Source organism: Lactuca sativa, chromosome 4 (genome assembly GCF_002870075.4).
Source record: "Lactuca sativa cultivar Salinas chromosome 4, Lsat_Salinas_v11, whole genome shotgun sequence".
Taxonomy (NCBI): domain Eukaryota; kingdom Viridiplantae; phylum Streptophyta; class Magnoliopsida; order Asterales; family Asteraceae; genus Lactuca; species Lactuca sativa.
In genome coordinates, this window is record NC_056626.2 from 73,023,757 (window position 1) to 73,033,484 (window position 9,728).

Genomic DNA, 9,728 nt, shown 5'->3' on the forward strand with positions numbered 1-9,728 from the left:
AAACTTTCGAGTAACTCGACAATTAGGGGGTATGAAGTAATTATTTTCCAAAAATGAAAATTCATATCACAAAGGTGGGGAAATATATAAAAAATAATGAAAAGTACAATGGATAAACAAATATAAAAAAACAAAAGTGCAATAAAAAAGACATAACATATAAGAAAATGTTCATTTGTAATGTGATGGTGTTTTTATAGCATTGGTTGAAGAGGGTGCAAAAACTAAAAAATAGTATATATATCAAACATTCAAATATGCTATTAAAGGAAAAAAGACTTATACAAATTGAATATTATAGACATCTATGTATTAAAAATATAATGATAATAATAAAATGTGAATTTTACTGTTTGTGATGTTGGACAGTGGTGTGGCTGAGGATGATTTTGATTTGATGGTTCCATTGTTCGGAAACATATTCGTTGGAGTCTGTAAGAGGTGTAAGAGGTAAGGAGAAATATGATTGCAATTTTCTGATACAGACAATCGGTTTAATGGTGTAGGCATTTGGTTGGGATTTGGGCAATAGGTGTGTGGTAAAACATAACTCACAACATTTTACGCTTTTTTTTCTAGAAGCAGATGAAATGTCACTCATTTCTATATGTTTTTTGTAGTGTCTGTTTTTGGTTATATCATACATATATAATGATATTGTTGATTTCTAAATCTGTATATAAGGAAATCACTCAATATAATTGTTGAAACAATGTAAGAATTAATTTATGTAAACAGTTATGGAGCGAATTGATGTAGTTTACAAAAATAGTTTTAGAATAGATTTTGTAAGATTTTATTTTGTTACTATATGCAAAACCACGGCTGGTCCATTGATTTTTCATACCTGGGGCGAGATGATGAAATGATGCCCATATATTTGTATTGAACGATGCACCAAAAGTTTACATAACATAAATTTATTAAACATAAGCACAGTAAAATTTTTAATTAATTAAAGTTCATATTAATACAACATTACATTGATCCTCTTCAAAAGTAAATACACTACCAATACATTATACATTTCCGCCGATTGAAAATCTAGCTCAAACTATCTACAATAACAAAGCCTCAAGACTTTCTAACTAAAAAATAAAACAAGATATTAATAATTGATTAAATTCACAATATCTATAATAACAAAGCCTCAAGTCTTTCTAACTTAAAAACAAAACAAGATATTAATAATTGATTAAATAAAGAGGAATAATCAAATTTAAACTTTTAAGGACTAAATATATAACCGGTAATACTTATATGTTAATCAAGTTCTTAACTGTATATTAGAGAAAGATGGTAGATATACTATTTTAGTTGTGTCTACCATCATGAAACTAAAATAACCAAAAAAATGAATGCTTTATAGAATTATAGAAGTAGTTTTGAACTCCAAATATTTAAATGGTCAAGTACTCAGGTGACATTAGGTTTCAAAATCACAACATATTCAGACATATTACTTTAAATATTAAAAATTCAAAACTTAGTATTTAAAACATCAAACTAATCAAATAAAAAACATATATATATATATATATATATATATATATATATATATATATATATATATATATAACGTTTACCAAGAAAGCCATGAAATAAAAATTCCTTATAATTTGACCTCTAAGTCTCCAAAAAATTTCGATTTATAATTGCGAAGCCGGCCAAGAACTCAAAGAATTTGGGCATACTGAGAGAGAAAAATAAACCTGAATGAGAAGACAAATATGAAGTTAAAGACATGAATAGATGAACTCCAAACCTCTATAAATCAGAAATCAAAACATATAAAAATACCTCCAGCTTTCAAACAAAATTTGAACTTTAGAGTTTAGATAAAAGATGACTCAGATTAATTAGAGAGAAGATCAGAAAGATATAATACATATTTAATAGATACCGAGAAATAAGAGTTAAGAATAATCAAATAGAAAAAATACCTCTAGAAGCCTGGAGCAAACTTTGAACTCCAATTCTGAAGTCTTGAACTCTTGTCTTCACTCTTCACTCTTCAGATTAAAAAGTCAATAGTAGCACTGTAGCAGAACTTAAAAACCTGGATTTATTCACATATTGTATCCAGAAATCGAAAAAATGAGAGAACATATCAACTATTAAGGAATTGAATGGGTAAAAAACAAATTAAATGGTGGAGAGCATCAACTATCGTCCATGGATGATATACAGACGGGATACAAATATCGCCAAATCGAGACTAATATTCTGAATTAAAGAGAGATATCGTCTTTTACTTTTAGAAATTGAACACTTGGTCTGATGAAATACCAAATACGATTGGAATGTGGGAGACTGAATTGTATAGCCGTATTGAAGAATCAGGAGGTTAGAGATAGATACCGATAGGAAACTCATCGTCTTCTACATTGTGATTATTGCATCTTCGTTTTTCAATGTGATTTTAGTTTTCGTGCCCTTGATTTCCTACCCCGATTGAAGAATCATCGATGAGATTGATAATCCAACACTCCAATACGAGTTTAATAGCCGCGTTTACCCATATGGCTGGTGGGTGTGGTACACTTTGGACATTCTTATCAAAAGTTGCCATTCGGTAGGTGCAGGTTGTCATACTTGTCATGCTATCTACCTTTTTTTTTAAATATACAAAATAAATCTTTTAAACATAACAATTTTTAAAAACTAAAATTCAGTAAACTTAAAATAAAAACATAGAAAATCAAAATAACAACAAACACACCAAAAAAAATCGAATTCACAATTAAAAACATACAAACTAAAATTAATTTATATTAAAAATAGTCAATTTAACCAACTTAATGTAAAACTACAATTTCATTAAAATTCAACGAAAAATACAACAACACACCCAAAAAAATACAAAAAAAAACTTAGAAAAATAAATTTACAACAAGTAAAAACATCATATAATTTAAAATGGGGACACAAAGAATATTAATAACAATTAACTTATATAGAATTAATTTACTTGAATTAATACTAAATAGGAAAGGAAATAAATTAAATGATAATTTTTATAAAGTTGAAGGGTTAATATTGTATTTTCAAGTTGAGTTTAGGGTAGAAAGTGAACCAAAAGAGAACTCATAGGGACCTTTAATGTAACTCTCCAATTGAAAACATATTTCTCTCTCATGGGCATTTGGTCACCGAGTTGCCGAGTCAAGCTCGGCATGTCGAGTACTCGGCCCGGTGTGCACAAAACCTGCTGAGCTCCTTGCTGAGCCCATACCGTCCGGCCTAAGAGATTAGGCTAAAATTATGCCGCGTTTTCCTTGTTGCCTTGGACATTTACCCAAGCCGCCTATGTATTGAGCCAACCCTATGCAAAACATGTTTATTTAATAAAATAAAATTAAAATTTCGTATGTGATATATAAAATAATGTGAAACAACATGTGTAATAAAAAATACTGGTTTTGGAGAAGAAATTTATAACTTACAAATCTTAAAGACATGTGATAAAATATGCAACAGATCTGGTTTTGGAGAAGAAATTTATAACTTACAAATCTTAAAGACATGTGATAAAATATGCAACAGATCTTGACCCACATATATATCAGTTTCTTTATGACAACATGGTAAGAGTATCATGTTGCAACGATGAACCATTTATGTACTGTATCATCAAAGGTTAAATCGATAATTAGCTTTAAAAAGGACTTAACTGATAAAAAATTAAATATGTATATTGAATTGCAGATTTAAAGTCAATTTGTAGGAATTCATGATTTTTGCTGGTGCATCATTTAGAATTAAAGTGTACAAAAAATAAATCCTATAAAATAATTTCACCAATGAAAGTAGAATATACAAAATATGTAATAACACAAAACAATCATATTAATTATTTAACAAAACTTTGAAATTGTATTAAATAACATGGATAACATCGTGTTAAAACCCAATAACAACCAAACAATAATTCCAAAATCAACCAAAAGACTTGACTAACAAATCTATACTGTAACATCCGGATTTCCAGGTATAATATTTTAAGTATTTATTTTGAGATATGTGGAGTGACTGGACGAGTTGGTGCCTTAACTCGTCGAGTAGAGTCGCGACTGGTGACGTGGATTAATGAGTGGACTCGACGAGTCCGTGAGCCGACTCGCCGAGTCAGCGCTGCTGAAGGAAACCCTAATTTCTCAGGCTTGTGGCCTATTTAAAGGCCCTTATGGCCTCCCTTTGCGGCCACCTTTCCTAGAGAGAAACCCTAACCTACCCTTTTCGTTGTATATATATATATATATATATATATATATATATATATATAGAGAGAGAGAGAGAGAGAGAGAGGCCATCTTGAGCTTTTTGGAGGGAAAATTGGAAGAGTGTGGTGGATCAAATCAAGAGAAGGCTGTGGATCTTGCATTCTTCTATCATTAGCTTCTATTCGGAGGTAAAAAAGCTCTCATCTTGACCTCTTGTTCGTTAGATCTCATTTTTGGGAGCTTTTAGGGATTTCTCTCAAACATATTGTGTTTTTGAGTTATTTGGGCATGATTTGAGGTTAGAACCTTAGATCTGGACTAGAGAGGACCTTGAGGGTCCAAAGATTAGAACTTTATTGAGTTAGAGGCAGGTCCCCATGCATTTGACCTTGCTTGGAGCTTGTGATGGCATTATGGAGCATTTATGCCATGCATGGTCATCAAGATCGAACCTTTACATGACTTTTGGGTATTAGGAAGCTAGATCTAGAGGTTGGAGTTGCAAATCTGACCTCAGACGTCCAAATGAGACATCCATATGAGTCAACTCGCCGAGTCTATAAGATGACTCGACGAGTCGGATCGGGTTGCCCCAACGATTCGTGACCCAATGATAATCTGTCGAGTTAGGGGTTAACTCGACGAGATGTGTGAGACCCTTGGAAGAATTCAGAGGATACGTGTGGAGTCTGCGAGTCACCTGAGTGCACTCGGCGAGTCGGGTCAACTTTGGTTGTTGACTCATATTGACTTCTGTTGACTTGAGAGTAGGTCATTTAGGAACATTGAGACCATAGAGGGGTAAAATGGTCTTTTACCCATCCAAGAGAGTAGAAATAGAAAAGAGGACTTTAGGTGTAAATGAGGAAAAGAGGGATATTGATTGAAATGTTTGTCTAATCTGTTAGGCGGAGGCTAGTTCAGGATTCTCGAGTGTGTGTCTATTTCCTACTAGCTGCCAGGCGAGTCTTCTCACTATCCTTTACTCACCGAGCTTTATGCTTACCGTGTTATGTGTTATGTGTTTTAGGTATTTCCGAGGATCGCGGGAAGGCACTGACTTGATTGTACACACACACACCCACCGAGCTGGAGTTATATGTTTTATGGATCCTGGATTGTGATAAATACTTTTGAAAACTATGTTGTCAATGGATAATTGGTGTTTTGGGATATGTGATATGTGTTTTATTAGAATTAAAAAGGAAAAATTTTGTTTGGAAATTTACATTATTACACATACACCAATAATAAAAAGTGTGACATGCAATTATTAAAACATAAGATGCATACAAGAAATTGTCTTTAAAATGAACTGTAAATTGTTGATGGGTGGCTTCAAATTACTCCAACTTTTCAATTTTAAGGATCTTCAGGGTAGTAGGATGAGTACAAACTTTTGAAAGACCGCTCTAAAGAGTCAGTTGTGGCAACGATATCGATGAGGCGTTTGTCGACACTGGATGATAGTGTTACAGCTTCAAGATCAACAACCTCAAGATTATCACCATGGACCAAATCAAACTTTTCCTGTACAAATGTGTAAAAATATTAGTAAAAAATCCAATTTCATTAAGAATTTTAAAATTTGATGTTTATGAAAAAAGTTTTCATCTTATTTGTCTTGTTAGCAGAAGTACCATCATCATTAACAACTTGTTGTTCATAAGTAGGTGAACGTTTGAAAACCTTAGCAAGTATACTTTCATCATCAATCAACTTATGCACAATGTAAGCGAGATAGTTTTTTTCAAGATTGAACATGGAGATTTGAACTTTGAAGACAAACTTTCTATTGAGAAGAGTTTTGACCTCTACAGGGATATTTTGAAGTCCTTGATCCTAATTTAAACACAAGTAAATATTAGAACATTTAAAGAAGAGATATTAAATTTGTCAATTATTTAAATAATGAAGACATATTAGAAAACCTTTGATATTTTTCCATAAACCATTGTTTACCGCGGTGAATAATATCTTTTACATGGTGCCCAAACGATAAAAAGGAAGAAGACCCACTTTCATCTTGAACACGAACTACAACCTTGATCCTAGAAACTATAACATAACACTTATAATTACCCGAAATTAAAGTGGGGAAATATGAAAAAAAGATGCAGGCACACATAGTTGAAGAGTAAAGAATGTACTTACTTGCCATACACTTCGGAAACTCCCCCGCAACCATCACAATTAAAATGTTCAGCAACACTATCATCATCATTTTTAGCAACTTTTTTGAACAACCGCGACAATAAAAAGAGTACTAGCCTTCGTCCAAATAAAATTTGATGATAGTAGCAATGATGGTTAAACCAATTTCTTGGTTCATACATTGTTTGAAACGAATAATAGTAAAATCAAATAATATATTACTGTAGAATATAAAAAAATAATATAATGCGGGAAAAAATAAAAATGTTATGTAAAACTTGCTGTAATTAGGAATGTTATCAATGTTTTTTATTGGAAAACGAAGGTAATAATCTTATGGATTGGTCAGAACCGTATGTGGGTGAAGCTGTGTCGTATGAGTGGAAGACTCAACATTCACATCTAAAGCATTAAGACTACATAAACGCGGAAAAAAATGATGTTAAAAATAACTATAATCATTAAGTAAGCAGATGCAAATACAAAAAATTAAAGGATTAAATAGTAAAACATAGACAAACCTTTCTTTGGATTCTAAAATGTGAGGTATATCATCATTTATATGCAATCTAGACCCAAACAAACAGTTACCAACTTGAGGCTGATCTGAAAAAAATATTAAAAATACTCTCTTATCAGTGATTGCCTTTAAGTTAAAATGATAATGTGTTGAAATGGACATATATAACGATATATTAAATATACTTACCACCCCTAGTTTTGAGTTTAGCCAAATGTAGAAGAATGATAACCGAGGTAGTATCATTTTGATGTTCTCAAATGTAAGTGTTAAGTTTAAATGCAAAACTGTCCCACAAAGCAATTGCAATTTTCCTAGCACTAAAAAGGCATGGTGGTTATTATATAAAGATACAAATAAAATTGGAAAAAGTAGTAATAAATAAATATATGATTGCATACCTAAGATTATGAGCAACCATATTCATTAACCTTTTGTCATTTGCATTCTCAACAGTGACTCGCATGAGATCCGATGACATAACTTGCCCAAGAAAATCTAAGAGACAAATTTAATAGATTAATATATGATACAAAAGTGTGTTACGTTTAGAAACAAAGTACCTAAATATAGGAGAACAATAAAAGAAAAACATACCAAATGTGATGCGAGTGTTAAAAATTTTGGCTAGCAAATCGGGGAAACTGACAAAATGATAATGATAAACCTTATCAACAATATCAGTGGACACATGAACTATGGTGGTTTTATAAAAAAATTATCTTTTGTTTATGAGGAAAAAGCATGTAGTCTCCCTCATTTCCAGCCATAGCAAAGTTACTAATCTCCGTAACAACTCCTTCATTGAATATGGCTTCAAATACATGAATGAAATTCTTTTTTATTGTTGTATAAATTTTAGTGCCCTATAGTTGACAATGAAAGTTTAACTAGTGTAAATAAAAGATTAATAAAACATAGTAGAATGCAGAATAAAGTTTAATTAGTGTAAATAAAAGATGAATAGAACATAGCAGAATGCATAATTGATACCTGTTGGTCAATTAAAATCAACTCCATAATCCCAAACATTTTTGGGTTGTTTTTATAAGTGTTCTTCTTGTGACAACTTGAAATTTTTTATTGGATTAGGTCAAACACATCAACTTAAGGTCAAACTTATAGGCTTCTAGACCGAGTATACGTAAGGGTTGCGTGTTAGGAAGCGAACCACATAAGAACCAAGAGCCTAGAACAACATTTGAACCATAAAACCTCAACAAGTGAGGTTCATGGCCAATGACCATGTTTACAGCCATGAACCCCTCTTAGGCTGTGAACTCATGGTATATAGATGAGTTTTAGCCACTTTTCCTTCACTTCTTATTCTCTTGGCCGCAATCACTCCATTCTCTCTCTCTCTCAGGCATCATAGTTCAAAAACACCATCTTTCACTCTTAAACACCCTTTTTCCTTGCTAATCCTTAGAAGCTTACAAGGATCTTCAAAACACTTGCCAAAACACCAAGATCTTCAAGTGTTCTTCACCATTTCTAGGCCGTTAACCCTTCATGTGTTCATCATTTGGGTCGTGAACATCAAGTGGGCCGTAAACCCTTTATCAATTTGGGTCGTGAACTCCATTGGGACATGAACCATTCAAGCCCATACGTGAACCATCCTTCCTTTGGGCCGTGAACACCCTATCAGCCTCCTATCTTGCTTCTAACACTCTTTGGTGAGTTCTCTTGCATCCTAGGTTGTTTCCCAATCTCCTTTGTAGTTAGATTCACTAATTACATGCCACTATGTATCATTATATGTCATTTAGGACTTGTTTGTGTCCCGAGACTTCATTCGTGGAACTTATCATCCTTACTCGAATCTTCAGTTGAATCACCCACATAAGGTGAGTTCATACCCATATAATCTATCTTTTAAATATTTTTTTAAATACTTTGAAGGGGAGAATACAAGTTGAACACAATTATATTGTGTTGATATTTACCTGTGATAACCATCACATTAAAGGATTTCTTATGCTTATTATGTCTTTGTACCAATAAACTGTATTTAGAACATGAAATTTTGAATAGAACATAGAAATAAGCTTATAAACTTTAATAAATTTAACTTAAGGAACAAAAGGATCTTTTTATAAACTTATCTATCAAATATAAAAAGGGCTTTCCACCTTATTACTTGTAAAGTCGTTAATCCAGCTTGTGAGACACGTCTTTAAGTACTCATATAAGTACCAGTGAAAGTCTACCCTTATGACTAGAGTCTCCTGGAGGGAGAGCGTGAGTTTGTGTATAGATCTATACAAGATTGACAATCTTGCAGCTCGCTGTTAACTACAGTCGGACCGGCAGGTCTGCGGGTGACAAATGTCATATTCTTTTCGACGTCTACAATACGTCGTGGTTAACTGGTCCAATTATTATGGTCATAAAACTCACAAATGATAACAATGATATATTTACGTATTAATAAACTTTTCATGAACAAATATCAAAGGATACTAACTATGTGATTACCCAATGTATACTTTAGGGTTAGATAAAACTAAAGTCCGATAGACAGTGTAATGTGTGCTTTCCGCCTTACTTCTTGTTCCTTGTTTGGCTATCGGGTTAGGGCAGATTCACCCATTCAACTGTCTATTCGATCTCGTTTATATGCAACTCGTATGTGTTAGGTAATCATATGAGGGTAGTATTGTCGTATCAGGTATCCAAAACAATCAAGTCTTTATTCTGTTGAACATATCAACAAAACTAGACATCATTGTAGTAAGTATAGGGAGTATAATTGTGCTTTTCAAACTTAGAACAACATGGACATCCAGTCGGTTTTTACACAGAAAATATAGGATTTTCTATGGTAA

At 32.5% G+C, this 9,728-nt stretch overlaps 1 long non-coding RNA gene across 1 annotated transcript; it reads right to left on the reverse strand.

Moving 5' to 3' along the window:
* Window positions 1–418: 418 nt before the first annotated feature.
* LOC122197653 (uncharacterized) lies at window positions 419–2,820 on the reverse strand. Its single transcript, XR_006191264.2, has 3 exons — window positions 2,362–2,820; window positions 1,944–2,059; window positions 419–1,712 (listed from the first exon to the last, which is right to left on the reverse strand). It is a non-coding gene; the product is annotated as an uncharacterized LOC122197653 (long non-coding RNA).
* Between the last annotated feature and the right edge of the window lie 6,908 nt (window positions 2,821–9,728).